Genomic DNA, 17,012 nt, shown 5'->3' with positions numbered 1-17,012 from the left:
TGTCCTTCTCTTGAAAAATATTTTTTCCTTTTGATCATTAAAAGCTAAATAGCAGAAATAAATACAACGACCTGTTCCATAAATATTAGCAAATACGTTTGCAGAAACAATTTTTTCGAAACGAGAATGACTCAAGATTTTTATTTTCAGCTGGTTTTAGTTTTTGTTAAAGTTCTTTGAAAATTACTCAACATAAAAGCGACCGCGATCATCTGTAAAGCCGGTATGTTGTTCTTTCGATCGTTCGTCGAATGAGGGGTTTAATTTTAGTTTTATAGCGCGAAAATAAATTGGCCAAAGACAGGCAAGAAAGCATTTCAAAATGTAACCGGGCATTTAATAGCGCGGATCATTCGTCGAAAGCATACATTACAAGCAAGCATTTGTGTCATACCTTATTTTCATCGTACTGCTTAGTATCAAATTTAAAACTATAGGGTTGTTCGGAAAGTCATTTCGTTTTTTTTTTGTGGAAATGAAAGACAATTTTCGTATAATAAACAAATACTTTATTAAATTACTTAACATAACTATAGGGTTTTTCGGAAAGTCATTTCGTTTTTTTTTTGTGGAAATGAAAGACAGTTTTCGTATAATAAACAAATACTTTATTAAATTATATATTGACCGTTCTGGTCCAATACCTTTTGCCATCTTTCTGGTAGTAGCATAATTCCACGCTCATAAAATTTTTGGTCTTTGCTGGCAAAAAACTGATCGAGGAGGTTTTTGACCTCCTCATTTGAGGTGAAGGTTTACCGACTAAAAAATTTTGGAGTGACCGGAACAAATAATAATCCGATGGTGCCAGGTCTGGAGAATATGGTGGGTGTAGCATTGTATCCCATTCAAGCTGTAAAAGCTTTTGGCGAGTGACCAAACTTGTGTGAGGTCTCGCGTTGTCTTGGTGAAACACTACACCTTTCCTGTTGATTAGTTCTGACCTTTTCTGTTGAAGTGCATCATTCAGTTTGTCCAGCTGATGACAGTAGACTTCCGAATTAATCGTTGTGTTATCCGGTAAAAGCTAAAAAAAAACGATTCCTTTAAAATCCCACCAAACAGACAGCATCACCTTTTTTTGGTGAATATCGGCTTTGGAAATGGTTTGAGCCGGTTCATCTTTTTTGCTCCATGACCTCTTGCGTTTGACGTTGTTGTATACAACCCATTTTTCGTCCCCAGTGATGATGCGCTTCAAAAACGGATCATTTTCGTGACGTTTGAGAAGCGAATCGCAGACGTCAATGCGGCGACACAGATTTCTCTCTGTGAGAACATGGGGAACCCATACATCGAGCTTCGAGGATAATCCCAGGCCTTTCAAGTGGTCATAAACTGTTGAATTTGATAAATTTAACCTCAATCCGATCTCACGTGTTGTTATTCGCCGGTTCACATCAACTAATGCCTTTATCGCGTCTTTATCAGCTTCAACCGGCCTTCCCGAACGTGGTGCATCTTCGACATCAAAATTGCCGGATCGAAATTTAGCGAACCAGTTCTGGCACTGGCGTACTGTCAACACACCTTCTCCATACACATCAGTCAATTTCTTTCTGGCTTGAACAGCATTTTTACCCTTTCTGTAGTAAAACAGTAAGATATGTCGAAAATGCTGCTTATCGCTCTCCATATTTAAAAGGGCACCAACCAAAAACTACTGCGTAGAATTAATTGGAATTTTTCACACACAAGCCTTGCTATATGAGCTCTCAAAGCATATAAAAATTATACGGCTTAAATGTGAAGTTGGGTGCAAAAGAATACAATTAAATCCTCTGTCGGGAAAAAACGAAATGACTTTCCGAACAACCCGATAACTTGACAGTTTCTGTACATTACTCTATAAAATAGTACACATATCCATAAGTATATACAGATTACAGAAAATTATCATCATCATTATCATCAACATAATCTAGGTCTACATTTACTCCTCTTAAATTCTTCTCGCACCCGTACAGAGCCGCGATCTAGATATAAACCTTTAACAATCTATGATTAAACATACATACAATTTAGACAACTTTTTAGAAGTTAGTTTAATATGAAATATTAATATGAAAATTCATTTTTGAATTTTTTACCCACTACACGCAACCTCAAATTAATTTTTCAGATTAATATTTCATTTTAAACTAACTCACTTCTAAAAAGTTGTCTAAACTGTATGTATGTTTAATCATAGTATATTCAGTATATATAGGTACATTCGTTTGACGGACCATTAGCCGTATAGGTCGGTTGGTCGTGGTTGCTGTTGTCACCTCTCGTAGTTTAATGGTCAGAACATTGGTTCGTAAAGCCAAAGGTCCCGGGTTCGATTCCCGGCGGGGGTGTGACAACAGCAACAATTCTTGCTTCATTAATTTGAGGTAGCGTGTATTGGGTAAAAAATTCAGAAATTGAATTTTCAGATTAATATTTCTTTAACAATCTTTTTAGAATTCCTACATTAACCGTTTGCGAGCATAGAAGTGACATCTTTTTGTTAAAGGGAACACGCCGTGCGCTGTCCTTTTTTTAAATTTATATCTCTACTGTTACATCTATCCTGAATTATCTTCCTAGATACCGAAAATCAGTGACCTCTTCGAATTATATACACTTTTCCGCTACTTTTTCTTCCCTTGCATGCCAATATTGTTTTTTATCATCATAAGGTCGTCAGTCCTATGACTGATTTGATACGCACCTCTACTCTTTCCTAACCTGAGCTAATCTTCACATTTGCTTAAAACTAGAACAACCCACATCCTTAACTATTTTCGAACAGTAATCTAATCTAGGTCTACCTCTACCCCTCCTAACTCTCGTTTCTGCCTCTAATATGTCTCCGACTAGGGATAATTCGAATTTCTAAATTAATGGTAAGCGAACATAGAAATAACTTCTTTTTATTGAAGGCGGCTCGACCCTGTGCTATCCTCTGCTTTATATCCCTACTACTCTTTCCATCCTGACTTATCTGACTTCCTAGTTACCTTCTTCTAATTTTTCGTCTCCTATCTTTATATTCGTTCTTTTCCTACTTTTTCTTCCCTTGCATACCAGTATTTTTGTTTTACTTTTATTTGTTTTCATACAATACTGTTTTGTCAATATCGGTGCCACATTATTTAAAGCTTTCTCTAACTTCCGCTTGCTAGATGCTATTACTGCTACATCATCTGCAAATCTAAGCATACTAATCTTTTGTACATCTATCCCTACAGTTGTACTGCCTTTAATGATGCTGATCGCGCCTTAGATAAAGAAATTAAAAAGTAGTGGTGACAGTGTGCATCCCTGTCTGACTCCCTTCCTAATATTTACTTCTCTACGTTTAAAATTAAAAAAGTAAAACAATAGCAACCTCTTATAGGAAATCCTTTTACAGATATTTCTTCTAGGATTTTTTAAAAATATAATCAGATTATAATAATAAATTCAATTCGGGGAACCACTTTTGAACATACACAAATATTTGCTATTTGCTCGAAACGAATTTGATCTGTAAAATCTCCAATTGGTTTAGATTAATTAATTCGCTCTACTTATATAATTCTCGTTTACTTTTATAAAGTGTACCGAGTTTTTTTTCTCGTTCGCTACTTAAAGCCTGCTTGCTTTTACGTATAGACATGCAAAATGTGGTTGATTGTAAACAAAATCGCAGGAACGTGCTTCGAGTCGACGAAGGATTAGTTGTAAAAAAGGTTATTTATCCTTATGGGTATGTAACTTTTAACAAGAATCATTTAATGGAGACGGCTTTATGGGTGTTCTCTACAAGGTAAACGCTTGGTGGATAAATGTGGTAATTGACTATTTAAATTCATTCTAAGCAGGTAACGATCACGAAATGGATGGCAGACTTTAAGCATTCGTCAAAGTAATTAATTAGTTACGTTAGATTTATCCAGAACTCAGTCGTTTTATGATTCTATTAAGTTGATTACTCTTTTAAAATATTTTTTGTTTTCACTAAAACAATCAAAGCCAAAAAAGGATGAAGAATATAAAGCTAAAAGTTTTATTTCACTTTTTTTGACTCTGATTGATCTAATATTACTACAAGTGGAAGAAATGGAATTTAATTTTTGTTTTTATCTTAGACCAATTTACTTCACCTTGAGTGCATGTAAAACAGCCTTTTCAGTAGATACATACGTACAAACGGGGTGTTTCTGAAATAAGTGGCAAGATTTGGAGGGTGTTAACTGGTTGCAATAGGGAATCGCATGGTAAGTAAAGCAGCGTGGTTAAGGGACATACACAACTGTATGAAAACCACACGAAGTTGCAACCCGAAGCCGGTCCTGGGCGTGAATTGGCAAGGTATAGAGAAATTGCACTAAGCAGCTAGTTTAACGGAAAATGTAACATTGACAGTTGTGTTGTGGAAAGTAAATATTAACAGCTTATTACTATGTTACTACATACATATACTTTTTTGTCAGGTTACCGCGGAAGGCTCGTTTTGCATGTCATAAAATAGGGATTTTTTTCAGCCGTTTTTCAATCGGAAGGCAATGAAATTAGTCATTGAGTGCATGCTCTGAAGTTTACAATGACTTCCTAACTTCTAAATAATATTATTATCATATAAAGTTTGAGAGAGTGAAATCGTTACATAATTTAAAAATTATTTTGCTAGTATTTTAAGAAAAGTTCTAATTTGTTAAAAGTATGCCTCATTAATTAATAAAATATGTTAACCATGAATTATTTCTAATATTAAAAATCATCTTAATCCATTCCTCTTCAATTCAATCTAAATTATTTCATGCTACAATATACATTTATATATTTCATCCATAAAAGAATTCATTACGGAACAAATTCTCGAATGTCTAAGGCCCCATCAGTTCCATAATACTTACTAAAGAATTATACAATCTACAATGACTTCCTAACCTCTAAAGAATTTACTCTTATTTCTCCAACTAACAATTTAATGACGAACTTTCAGCACAAACATGAGAAAAAATAGTATACGTACTTCGAGAAGAAACAGGGTTATCTCAGACTGCATGTTTGCCAACCTCGTTAGAAAAAAACCCTGTTTCTTCCCTCAATACGTAATGTACCATTGTTCATCTCTGATAGTATCCACAATTTTACACTAAACTACGACACTGACATATTGACTTTAATTTAACAAATAGTAAGCAATATATGACTACAAAAAACAAAAGAAACACAGCACGGATGCTGATTGAATGCGGCGTTGCAATGTCGCATTTCTCTGCTACTAAGACTAGACTTCTCGAAAACTGTGGCCTTTCGAACCACCAAATCTTTACTTAATTTTCTTGTTTTAATAGTGCCCTATCACCTTGTGCAAGCTTGCTACTTATTTCACAAACACACTGTACATTAAGTCGTATGATGATATGAGGCGAAATTAAAATGTAGGAGTTTCAGGAGTTATTATGCTTCTTGACGCTTCCTGTTTTGCAGACAGATTGCTATTTAAAACGTTAGACGACACAATTAGAATATTTATGAAATTCGCGGATAACCAATGAAAATATTTCTTGGAAACAAGATAAGTATATACCCACACGAACTAGAAGTCAACTATCTAAAACAATGAATAATTTTTAACTACTTATACAAATGTGAGTCAGACTTGGAAGATTTTGCAGCTACGAAATCCTAAAATTACATACTGGGGTCGGACAAGATGGCAACTTTTATTATGATGACGGCTATAAAAGAGCAGTTTTTAAAACTAATAATAGGTTTTATATAAAAGTGAGAACATTAAACCTAGTGCGTATTTTATATGCAAACATTTGCGTTAGAAATGCACCGGATAGGGATTTTATGGGATAGCCAGTGATCCGAGTTCCATGGAAAAACTACTACGGTTAATAATTAATATCTTCATTCTGGAAGGCTGTTTATTAAATACCACCCTCATCAACGTCCAAACCACACTAAGTCCGTTCAAAAGGTCGTTTAAATAATTAACCAATTAAATTTTAATTCTTTGTTGGCAGGTTTTTAACGAGATACGAGAGAGTTGAGATGAAGCCTTTGAAATAAGCATATAATGTTAAAAGTCTGCAAGGTGACAAAATCATACTAATAAGGCGATAAGTTATCGTTAATCAATACCTGATAAACCTACAAGCGACAGAATTGAAAAAACGTATCCATCAGATTGATGGTGAAATATTAGAATACTGACAAACTCATAACTCATAATGCTAGCGAATTATCGTTAACTATCCGTACATATTTCCGTTGCATGCTGTGCACGCACTTCCGCTCATCATCAACATAAGGACATTAGTCCTTAGACTGGTTGGACACGCACCTCCACTGTTTCTTATCCTGAGCTAATCTTGGCAAAAACTAGAACAAAGCACATCCTTAACTATTTGTGAACAGTAATCTAATCTAGGTCTACCTCTGCTCCTCCTAACTCCCGTTTCTGCCTCTAATATGTCTATGACTAGACCTTCGTGCCTGAGAAGCTGTCCCACCAACCTATCTCGCCGATTTCTTATTGACTTCCATAGAGTCCTCTGTTCTCCTATTCTTTCTAATACCTCTTCATTTCTAATCTTTTCTATCCATGGTATCCCGGTAACACCACATTTCGAACGCATCTAACCTTTTCCTTTCCGCCGCTCCCACTGTCCATGTTTCGCGCCCGTACACATACACCTTTAACAAACGTTTTTCAATTTCTAAATTAACCGTTCGCGAGCCTAGAAGTAACTTCTTTTTATTGAAGGCGACTCGACCCTGCGCTATCTTCTGCTTTATATCCCTACTACTCCTTCCATCCTGACTTATCTGACTTCCTAGATACAGAAAATCAGCCACTTCTTCTAATTTTTCGTCTCCTGTCTTTATATTCGCTCTTTTCCTACTATTTCTTTTCTTGCATACCAGTGTTTTTGTTTTACTTTTATTTATTTTCATACAATACTGGTTTGTCAGTACCGCATCTATTTTATTTGAAGCTATCTCTAACTACTCCTTGCTAGATGCTAATACTGCTATATCATCTGCAAATTTAAGCATACTTATCTTTTGCCCTATATCTATCCCTACAGTTATACTATCTTTAATGATATTGATCAAATCTTCGATGAACAGATTAAAAAGTAGCGGTATCCCCCTTGCTAATATTTACTTCTCTACGTTGCAGCTCCAGCTCTGTAACTGCCTGTTGCTCTTATACATACTAAGTATAACTGTTCTATCTTTGTTACTCATCCCTACATTTTTAATTTTTTTTTGCACTTCCATTATTTGCTATAATTTTACTCTCAACCAGTCAAAACAAGTTCAAGTTTAAAAACATGTTTTTGCACTGCGCTTTTTAGAAATACCCACGAGTATAAGTATTTTAAAGTTGCTTTTACCCGTTGTTTGCGAATGCGATGTCCCTTTCAAATAATAAAGTTGTTTATAACTTTAGACGCCACCCTTATCTGTGGTTCAAAAAATTAAGAATTTACATATTATGAATTTCAAGCCGATATCTCATTCTGTTTATAAACCGCTAATAAGAGATGGACGGAGGGGATGATAGAATTGCCACAATAAAAAAGTTCCGTGGAACCCCGAAGCATTAAAAGCGACTGCAACTTACACAAAATCATGAGCATTTCCTGATAATGTTGATTTGTCATGATATAATTTAAACACGCATTTTTGTCAATTTTCCATTTTTTGCTCTATTCGAAACAAATTAAGTACTTTAAAAATTATCAAAACACTTTCTAAAATTGAATGTAAAAGTGGATACTTTCAAAATTTTTTTTCTTTTTTTATTTAATACAAAAAAACGAGTAAAAGAAGGGTGAACTCGTACCTACGTATAATTCTTAATACGATTTAAGTTAGATTCCTGACCGTTATTTTTAAAATATGTAGTTTTTTCCAGGGTGGCGGTCAAATAATTAAACAACTTTATGTTTATTCAACCATCTTCAGACTGAAAAATTTTTTGTTTTTCTCCTTATAGTTCTATTAGGTTAGGTACTATACATTTGTTTGTGAAATATAATTGATAGTTAAAGAAGATACCTTTTGAAGTGTTGAAGTCTGAAGATGGTTGAATTAACCGAAACGTTACAAAAAATATAAAGTTGTTTAGTTATTTGACCGCCACATTGGAGAAAACTACATAATTCTTAATACGGATAATTAACTAAACTTAACCTAACCTAACCAAACTTGCTCTTTACTACTTTCAAAAATAAACCATTCTTTGTATCTAACTAATGATGTACATATGGGAATTACATTACTCTCACAATTATTGTATTTACACCGAAAAAAACAATACGGTGACTATGTAGTAGTTTACATGTTCATTTGTTATATAAACAACGATTCCCCGCGGGATTTCTTTCCGCAAGCTGAAAACAAAACATCTAGAATTAAATGAACACATTATTTTCACATCAGTCACTGTGTAAGTTACACGTGGTGGTAAAATTACAAAGAAAGAAAAAAGTAGAATTAACGGACCTTACTAAAAAAAGATGGAAAAATAAAAAATGACGTTGAAACATTGCTACAATAACAAAATAAACATTACTTACTTATGTGAGTTTGTTATAATTGATGGAAGTAATGCAAGAAAAGTTTTATTATTCCAATTATAAGGGAAAACGTTTAACCGTCTTTCGGGTTCAATCCTCTGTGTATTAAGTTCCTTTTATTTTATACCTTCTCAAAGATCTTTTTAATTAATTTTATATTTTATATCAATCCAAAACGATTTTATTTATAATACGTAGGTATACTTCTCAACGGCCTCTATAGATACACTTGATTTTTATATCCATTGTCCATATTATGCATTACAGCTTTTAGGTATATTTTAATTCCCTAAAGGATGCGCTAGTCAGTCATTTTTCACGAGGCTAATTTTTTTAATAATTTAGCAAGCACGAGCGTGTTTGTGTGTGATCGGCCATATCTGTAAACGTGTGTGTCGTACCTGCGTTCCGGGAAAGCAATTAAACAGTTCCAAGAAAACAAAACTTTTTCCGGACGACTCGAGAAAGTTCCCGAAAGGAAGCAAGGGAGTCTTTAAAGGAAGAGACGATCGCCGAAGTAGAGCAGAAATAAATTGACCGTTGTAGTGTTTTTAAGTCCAATAATAATTAGTGTAAATAAATAGTTAAAAGTTAATTTGTTAAACCCACGAACGTTACAATAATTTAAACAATCAACATTTGGATGTGCTTGTCATTAAATACCACCCTTACCAACGTCCCAAAAAACATTAAACACCAAACTAACGAAATTTTAATTCTTGATTGGTGGATTTTCAACTAGAGTTTTAACTTGAAACCGCTGAAAGAGTTATAATGTTTACAAACACTAAAAGTCTGCGAGGTGACAAAATCATACTAATAAGCTATAGTTAATTAAAACCTAATATACTAACAAGCCACAGAAATTGTAACATTTCAGCCATATTGATGCATTTTTGTTTCCAAAAAAAAATTAAACACAAGAACTATATAGAAATAACAAATAATTTAGTATAATAATCAATAAATACATCAAATTAGGACAGACGATCTATCCCAATACAACCTTAATTACCATTTTTTATTAGGTAGGCTTTTGTTGTAGGTGTTCGTCTTTTTTTGGTAAAATTACCGGCACAGCTAGGTTTCCAGCGTCATTATCCAGTACCCGTCCGGATATTAAAAAAATTCCCAATACACCGAGTACCGGATCCAAACCGGGTACGTGGTCCATCTTTACATCAGCAAAAAATTTTTACTACTGGCTTTCTGATTAATTAATATGGAGGTATAGTAAGTTAAAGCCTCATTTTTATTATTTTTAAAAACCCTCACATATGCTCCTAACTTCTGACTATTTCGTGTTAATTTTATTAGCCTGTTTTATCCGTAAAAATGTTATAATTTTCCCATGCAATTTCTTCATTTTATGGTTTGCAAATACAATTAAGTAAATATAGTATGTAAGTAGCTATCGCTTCGTAATTATTGCATTGCTTTAACGTGCAAATATTTGTCTTTCATTATCTACAAAGTTGCTTTGATATTAATCGACGTGTCTTATTTGGTATTGGAAATTTTTAAAATTTCCAAGCAAAAACGAGCACATAATTACTTATACAATAAAGGTCTCACTTGGCCCATAACACGATTCAAAAGAATCTGCTCCACGTACTGTTCAACGTCAAAATATTTACACGTCTTCCATTGTTACCTTTTTTTAATACCTGTTACGCTAATTAACAGTTATTAAGGGATTAAATATTTGAAACCTGTATGTACCTATTATAGAAACCAGTCAGTTTATGTAATACTTGCTTAATACTGGACTACTACAATTGGAACAGGTGTTATTTGTTTTACTAATATCAATATGAAATTTCTGAAATGTAGAAATTGTATATAATTCCTAGGAAATGTATAAAATATTGTTTTAGAGATTTTTTAATACACATACATCTTGGGAAATATATACGTTTCCTAGGAATTGTATCAAATTTAATATTGTATTAGGAAATGTATAAAACTAAAATTTATATACATATTTGACGGCCTATGACACAAAATAGGCAATAATACGGCAGGCTGCTTGGAGATATATATGCATTGTTGACGTCATTGTTTGGTTAGGTAGATTTATGACAGATGGGCTTTATTAGTTTTATACATTTTCTAGTACAATATCGGAGTTTCATACAATTCCTAGGAAATGTATACATTTCCCAGGATATGTGTGTATTAAAAAATCTTTGAAACAATTTTTTTTTACATTTCCTAAATAGCCTCGAAATTGTATACTTCCTAGGAATTATGTACAATTCCTATATTTCATACACTTCCGGTAACATATGTAACTTTAGTGATGTTGTTAGGAACGACATATAAAAAGGATTCACGGCCAATTTTTTGTATTGAATTTCTGGCAGTAAATAATTCTAAACGAAAATTCTCCGGCGCGAATTTTACACTTGCTTATAAAATTTGGGTGGGGGGGTAGGAAGTAACTGTTACTCTCTGTTACTGTTAACCTAACTGGAAAAAATCCAGAATTTCTGAATGGCGTAAAAATGAACATCCGGACAAGTGAGCCGGATAATGCGTATAATATTCTCGATCAATTTTTCGCATTGAATTCTCCAGACAGAAGTTTATAACTTTTTTATATCAATCATTTCAAAGCCATATCAAAAAGTTTTAGGATACTCCATGTCAAAATACAAATTTCCCAAGTAAAGTACAATTTCAACAATTAAGGTTAATCTGCAAATTCAATTATTGTTACGATTTGTTTATATTTGATGTTTTTTTTTTTTGGAAACTAAAAAAGGAAGCGGATTGTACGTTCAAAAACTGCGTAAAAACTGAGCTTTACGGATTTTAATTGTACTTATTTATCGTCCGGAACTTTCGGAATATTTTAGATTCTGTTGTCGTGTCCTTTGTTATAGTAAAGCGAAGTAAATGTTGATTTTATAACAAAGGTTTTGATTATTATCTGTTACATCCTAAATTCAGGTCAATCAAAATAATTTTATCGCCATGACAACAATAAAGAAGTTAGTATCACGAACAAACAACTTTATCATTTTATCAATTCATCCTAAAAAGTACCACAGTTCAATAAAAAATCATTTAATTTCATTTAATGACATTCGTGAATGAATTACTTATTCATTGAACAATCGATAAAGGTAACGGCTACACCTGATTAATTATTTAATCCTTATACCTTTGGGATGGTATACATTAGGAGTAATTACAGGTCAAAAATAGATATGACGAAACGACGCTTATTATTTCGTGATGAGAGGAAATAAAAAATCCTAAATACTAAAAAGGAAGTACATTAAAAATTATCAAATGCAGGTACTTTATGTTTTCGCTAATTAATTAAATTTTGTTCTACCTGAACATCATTATCATCATGAGGTCGTCAGTCCTAAGAATGGTTGAACACGTACCTCCACTCTATCCTATCCTGAGCTAAACTTCGCATTTCCCTAAAACTAGAACAGCCCACATCCTTAACTATTTGCGAACAGTAATCTAACCTAGGTCTACCTCTACCCCCCCTAAGTCTTGTTTCTACCTCTAATATCTCTCTGACTAGACCTTCATGCCCGAGAAGGTGTCCTACCAACCTATCTCGCCTATTTTTTTATTGACTTCCATAGAGTCCTCTGTTCTCCTATTCTTTCTAATAACTCTTCATTTCTACCCACGTTATCCTCATCATCCGCCTATAACACCACATTTCGAATGCTTCTAACCTTTTCTTTTACCCCGCGCCCAATGTCCATGTTTTGCACCCGTACAACGCCGTGCTCCAAACATACACCTTTAACAACCTTTTTCGAATTTCTAAATTAACCGTTCGCGAGCATATAAGTGACTTCTTTTTGTTAAAGGCGACACGACCCTGCGCTATCTTCTGCTTCATATCTCTACTACTCCATCCATCCTTACTTATCTGACTTCCCTAAAACCAGCCACTTCTTCTAGTTTTTCGTCTCCTATCTTTATATTTGCTCTTTCCCTACTTTTTCTTCCCTTGCATACCAGCATTTTAGTTTTACTTTTATTTATTTTCATACAGTACTGATCTGTCAGTACCGCTTCCATTTTATTTAAAGCTATCTCTACCTGAACAACACCCATTAAATTAGTTATTAAATGGCAATTGTGGTAATTTAGGGGTGAAAACTTGATTACTTCATTGCTTCCATGCTTTCAGTTAGACTGAGCTTTATTTGTAAAAATAGCTTTTTTGTAAGTTCACCATATAATTGTTCGCAAACTTTCATGGACGGTATATCGATGAGACATGTTGCGTTTCTGGATTTTTGCCGTATTTATAAGGATTCAGTCGATGTCCATGATAATAAACGCACTGAAAATCTGTTAAATACGGCGAAACGTTTTCACACAAACATAGGACACGGAAAACCTCAGAAACTCAACATGTTTCACCAACATAACTAATTTTTAAAACTTAAAATGACATTTCCTAAAATTCCAAATTGCCAAAAACTTTTCTGAGTAAAACGTACCAAGGTAGTGTTTCAAGACATAGCTCCCTTATTCCATAAAATGTGAATAACTATTGTTCATTCTAACTAAAACATTGAAATTAAATTTTAGGATAGAGAACGGTCAAGAAAATACATAGAATATTAAGTAATGTTATTTATACGACGTTTCGTCACCTTTATTTCAACTTCCTCTACTTTATATTGTAAGTTACATGCATTCAAAACTTTTAACTCAAAAGTTGCATTTAGGTATGCTTTGATATATACAATCCTTATTAATTGATTCATACCGAGGAGAGTTTAATAAAGATACGAAACGAAAGCTATACTCAAAGTGATATTTTCTTAAAAGTCCATGTCCTTGAAATTTAATCCAAGTATTCTGTAACATTGTTAAAAAACTATATATCTTAACTTTTCTATGTCATATTTCAAGTACCATGTCTGTATTTACTAAACAAAAACAACAATAAAAAATGGACGGGCCACAAAATTATTTCGTCCTTAATCTTCACATGGAATAAAGGAAGTGCACATGATAACGCGAAATAGATGACTAAATCCTTCTTTTTAATTTTTAATTTTTTTACCTATTAAGTGTGTCGACTCGGTTCACATGAAAATCGGACGTAAACACTATACGTAAAAACGAAAAATAAAAAGTAACTTGACGTCAACGCGACCGACGACGTTGTTGCAGTTGAAGCGACGGCATGACGCGTACCGCGCGGCGATTACTGGACTATCGAGGGCCCAGGCGACGACGTCGATGACGATGGTAGCACTGTTGTGTCCGTCGTCGAAGACGTGCCCTAGAGGTAGGTAGTGTGCAGTAGTCGAAGCCCGTGCGGTTGTTCGTTCTCTTGCAGCGTGCCGCGAACGCAAGATACACACACGCTTGCGTACACCATCAACTTCTTATTTTTACGGCAGTTCGACGGAAAAGAGAATAAACGACCAAGAGAACGTGTCCGATAATGAACGAGAAGTGAGAACTAATAATTCTCGTTATACATACACATGGGATGATGTCTGTCAATCGATTCGATAAAATAATATTAATCACATCAGACATCAGAAATACGAAAATGTAATTTCCGGTTTTTGTCTGAAATTGGTCGGCTACAAGTCATGCTATACCCATGTTCTATGTCGGATATGCTAAGGATGATTAATGACTTAAATTACATTCTTTTGGAAGGAACCTTTAATTTCTCCCTGCCAAATACAATCGAACTCGTTTTTAACGAACGCGAAGCTATATCTTATCTTAGAATAATTAATAGAAATCGTATGCATATCATAAGGATTTAGAAATCACATTCATGATTGGTTAGGTCGGTCTTAAATTATAGTTCGTTATAGCCGATCGTTCGTTATATCTGACAATAAGTTTAAATGGGATATAATTCTGTACTTTAAATTTCGTTCGTTAAAATCAAACGTTCGTTATAGATAGGGTTGCCATCTTTAAAATTTGGAAACGAGGACAAGATGCGTGAAAACCCCGGATTTTAAAGTCCAGAACCCGGACATGTCAACAGGTTTTTTTTAAACATAGTGTAATAAAAAAACAGTTGAAAATGTCATAAATCATCTCTGTATTTATTTTCAGATCTTAAAATTAAATTTAGTCATTTTTTATCATCATTTTAAATGTACCTAACAAAACAGAATCTTATTACAGTTTGTTACAAATTGTTTTAATAATCAGTTAGATTTCTTTTACGTGTGTGGCNATGTCATAATGTCACAGTGCGTGTGTTGCGGGTGACTCCTGACTTTAAATTTTTAAACCCGGACTACAAATGAAGCTCCCCGCCGGACGCTCCCCGGATGCCCTCTAAACTAGGACAAATCCGGGGAAACCCGGACCGATGGCAACCCTAGTTATAGATCATGCTCGTTATAACCAAGTTCGACTCTATCTGCTTCCAGTTTTAAAAGAAATAAACCACACTTTGATGTTATTAATCCAAATTAATTTTATAAACGATGAAGTGTTATTTACCTAAATTTAAATGGTATTTGAATACGCATCATATTAACAATTACTGTAATCAACTGAAAATTTTCCACAATAATTGAACGTAAATAGTTTGTTATATTGGACGCCGGAACAGGAAGTACAGTACAGCGCCTACTGTAACTTATTTCGACTTTCACGTTTCATAAATGGAGACGTTATGATGTAGTTCGGAGAATACGCAACGAATTATGTACTGAAATCCATTTTTGGCTTTATTTTGATAAGCAAAATTGATCTTGGTATTGCAGTCTTGGTTTTACAAGACTGAACGAACAAGACCAAGACTAAAACTAAGACCGAACGAGCAAGACCAAAATCAAAACCGAATAAGCAAGACTAAGACTAAATACGCAAGACTAAAAAAATTATTATTTCCGGTTAATTTATGAGTTAAACATTTTGAAGTAACTTTAATATATATATATTTTCTTGGTAAAGGTCTAGATGATGGCCCCCGCCCCCAAGGTGGGGGGATCGAAAGAGGAGATCTCCCCCACCACTATACCATAAAAAGTTCGTGGCGGTCTCATCCCCATAAAAAGTTATTGGGGTGCAAAGTTAATAAATATGCCAATTTTTATACATTTCTAGGCATGTAAATATTTATATAGTCATTCTTAAACAATATTCAAAGGTAAAACTAATGAAAAATACATAAAAATATTGAGAAAGTTATATAAAACATTATTTAAATATCTTTATCAATAGGGTAGGTTAGGTTAGGTTAGGTTATCGGGTTTTGTTCAAGTGACCACCCTCTTTCGATCCCCCACCTCCACCCGCTTGAAAATAATTTTTTTATTGAATTTTATTTGAATTATAGTGTATGAAAATTGTCAAAATAATCAACTTTCAACCCCCATAACTTTTTATGGGGGTGAGACCGCCACGAACTTTTTATGGTACAGTGGTGGGGGAGACCTCCTCTTTCGATCCATCATCTAGACATATACCATATTCCTTTCTTCGAACAAAATATTTTTAGTGTTTGAAATTTTCATTTTGTTTTACTAGATTTTAACATAAATATAAAAAAAGGAATTTTACCACTGTTTGGGAAATTGGATAGTCTACAAGAATGTCCTCGAAGTAAGTGTTCTTTGTTCCTACATATGGATAACACACGGTTGGAATATAGAGACAAACTAAATTTTTTTCGATATTTTCTACTTCTTTCTAGTCCCTTGTACTATTTTGTTCGCTAAAAGGTCAATTTATGCGTTCAGGAAGGGTCAATTTATGCATCGGAAGAAGGGTAAGCTCTCAAGTTTTCGTAACTCTTACAACTATCCACAGTATTCGACAAGTTCGCATATATTTACAGAAAATTTGAGCACTGAAGACGATTATTGTACTGGTAGGTAAATAGAAAAATTTGTGTTTAGAATTATTAAAAAAAAAACGTAAGTATCAGATTAAATGAGCAAGATAAAGACATTTGCGATTGTTATTTAGGAAATTTATAGATTTCCTAGGAAATGTGTATAATATAATTTATTTCACACATTTCCGGGAGATTTTAAAAATTATATACATTTCCTAGGATTTGTATACAATGACGGATATCATACATTTCCGGTACCATCTTCAATAGGTAGAATAATAGCTAGTTCACTTACCTTTGGGGATACATTATTTCAGTGGTTTTAGATTACATCCTTTAGATTTTAATTTCAGAAGCAGTTCCACGGGATAGTTCTTCCCTTTCATTCTACAAGGGTGAAAAGTACTTTTTACACGTCGCGCGCCGCACAGACACTTAACTACATCGCGGTTAACAAAAGGCTTATAAAAGAGCCATTAGCTGTAAATCTAATGTAAGTTACGAAACACTAAACTTGCACAAATAAAAATCCGTATGTAGCTGTTTTCAAATTTAACAACGTAAAGTCACACTTAAAGTTGCAATTTTTAATTGTAAATGGTGCTATTATTCAACCGAAGGCATCG

The 17,012-nt window shown here is 33.8% G+C and overlaps 1 protein-coding gene across 3 annotated transcripts in view; it reads right to left on the bottom strand.

Annotated features, from left to right (window-relative positions):
- The window catches only part of LOC108741892 (monocarboxylate transporter 12-like), a 266,895-nt gene that overhangs the window by 177,213 nt on the left and 72,670 nt on the right, over nt 1-17,012 (bottom strand). For 2 of the 3 annotated variants that reach the window (XM_018476893.1, XM_018476889.1), the window contains exon 1: nt 13,624-13,834. The exons of the other annotated variant lie outside the window; for it this stretch is intronic. The gene's annotated coding sequence lies outside the window, so the exon portion shown is untranslated. Of the gene's footprint in view, nt 1-13,623; nt 13,835-17,012 lie in introns of those variants that run through there. 3 annotated transcript variants of the gene reach the window in all.

This window comes from Agrilus planipennis, unplaced genomic scaffold (genome assembly GCF_000699045.2).
Source record: "Agrilus planipennis isolate EAB-ADULT unplaced genomic scaffold, Apla_2.0 scaffold24, whole genome shotgun sequence".
NCBI lineage: Eukaryota > Metazoa > Arthropoda > Insecta > Coleoptera > Buprestidae > Agrilus > Agrilus planipennis.
Note: the sequence above shows the minus strand (reverse complement) of the source record. Positions and strands in the feature narration are given on the sequence as shown.